Genomic DNA, 2,412 nt, shown 5'->3' on the forward strand with positions numbered 1-2,412 from the left:
GACGAGGGACTTTGTGGTGGGGGGGCTGTGTAGCGACCCGCACAGACAGCTGTGTGTTATGTGTTAGGCTAGTAGGTGGTTGTGTTCGCGGGGTCCGACATGTCAGTCAACCTGCTATCTGCCAATCACGGGAATGCCTGGAATGTTCTGATGCCGGGCATCCTGGTGGTTGGCGGAGTGGCGTGGAGGGGGGTTGGGCAGGGGGATGGAGCATTGGAAGTTAAGACCAGGTTTTGCCTTTGTTCTCTCTCTTACGTCTGGGCTTCACAAGAGAACGTCACGATTGGCTTGTGGTTTATCTTTCATTTATTTGGCGTGGGCTACGGCCAAACAGTAGCCTGTGTAAAGTTGGTTTAATAAACCGTCCATTCGTAAACTCAATCCTCTGTCTGGACAGTCATTCTTTTATGATCTAGTCAGGTCATTACAGTATGCTGCTGCCTAAATTATGTAAAATCGTAATGTGAAAAAGTTGATTTTCAGCCCAAGCTTAATATGGTTTGGGCCGGCACGGGTTTATGGTTTGCGCAACATTGTAACCTATGTTTGAGACCAACGTGTGGCCTTGGCTGTGTGTGTGGCTGTGGCTGTGTGAGAAGCGCGCCAGTATCTCTCACATAACTAGAATGAGTTTCACTTTCTATGAACCCACTCTGCTCTGATAGACATGAGCCTGCAACTCTCATCTCTCCAGCGTTGCACTTCATTTATTTCCTTATAGAATCATAACCGCGCGAAGGGTTCTGAAGGAACTACAGCACCCCTAAATTGAAATGTACATTTGCCAAAGTTATGGAATTACTGCTGTCTGTTCATAAATAAATGAAATCAGAATAGCCTACTACACCATGAGAAGGCCTATAATTTAGCCTCAGAGGATCAATAGCTTCTTCTTTTTTTAAATTGCCTAGCTGTGGATTGTAGCCCAATAACAAGGTATAACCTAGCCGGGAACGCGCTGCAAATCTGTCCGTGAAAAAAACAGCATGCAGACAAAACAGGCCTTTCGCGATATTTCAAATACAATCAAGGGAAAACACAGGTTGTAAAGCAAATGGCTGCTGCTGAAAATAGAACACTATGCTGTACCAAAATTTTAGATCGAATTCCAAATATTGTTTTACAAAAAAAAGAGAGATAGGGTTTTGGTTTGAGCGGATCGGCCATCACCAGCAAGTGAGTTGCGCATCATTGGGTGAGTCGGTGAAACTGGAAAACATATTTAGGCCTATAATTTCCTCCTCATGTTGTAGCCGACAATATGTGTCTCCACACACCTAGATATATTGATGGATTCAAGACAAGGTCGTTTTTATTGATCTCACATTCTCAGTTTGTCAGTGTCAAAGTATCCTGCCATTTCGATCATTTGTGCGGTATACCCCATTATTTCTATCTCTACTTTGCACATTCTTCCACTGCAAATCTACCATTCAGTTTTACTTGCTATATTGTATTTACTTCTCCACCATGGCCTTTTTTTTTGCCTTTACCTCCCTTATCTCACCTCACTTGTTCACATTGTATATAGACTTCTTTTTCTACTGTATTATTGAATGTATGTTTGTTTTACTCCATGTGTAACTCTGTGTTGTTGTATGTGTCGAACTGCTTCGCTTTATCTTGGCCAGGTTGCAATTGTAAATGAGAACTTGTTCTCAACTTGCCTACCTGGTTAAATAAAGGTGAAATAAAAATAAATGAAATTAACAACATTATGCCAACGTCTCCAGGCATGTAAAATAAAGTAGAATAGTATGAAATGCATTTGATAAAAGGCCACATTTTCCCGTACCCTAGGCTACTGAAACGTCTCTCCATGTGTACAACTTCTGTACGTGCCTCTCCTCTACTGCTCACTGCCACGACGCAAATGCGATGATAATGCAATGCAACGCTTTATTATAAAGTTTGGGAAACACCGGTTGGCTGCTGACTAGCACACATAGTTATTGACTACGTCCGGTCTTAGCTCGCTCATTAAAATGTCTTCATCGAAATTACGGATTTCCTCTTATCAGCTCATCTGTCCCTTATGCCAGTTTGTACATCTCAATTGTCAGTAGAAACCACATTTGTTTAAGCAAGTCAGCCATATCAGCTCTTTAAAAAAAAAAATGCTTCCCCTCGGGGCACTTGAAAGCGCAAACAGACTAGCACTCAGGCTATGACAATCAATGTCACTGCCACCCCTCATAGCCTGGTTCCTCTAGGTTTCTTCCTAGGTTTTGGCCTTTCTAGGGAGTTTTTCCTAGCCACCGTGCTTCTACACCTGCATTGCTTGCTGTTTGGGGTTTTAGGCTGGGTTTCTGTACAGCACTTTGAGATATCAGCTGATGTAAGAAGGGCTATATAAATACATTTGATTTGATTTGAATGTTATGAAGCACAAAAATCTCATTGAAACAGAAA

Source organism: Salvelinus namaycush, chromosome 35 (genome assembly GCF_016432855.1).
Source record: "Salvelinus namaycush isolate Seneca chromosome 35, SaNama_1.0, whole genome shotgun sequence".
NCBI classification, from domain to species: Eukaryota; Metazoa; Chordata; class Actinopteri; order Salmoniformes; family Salmonidae; genus Salvelinus; species Salvelinus namaycush.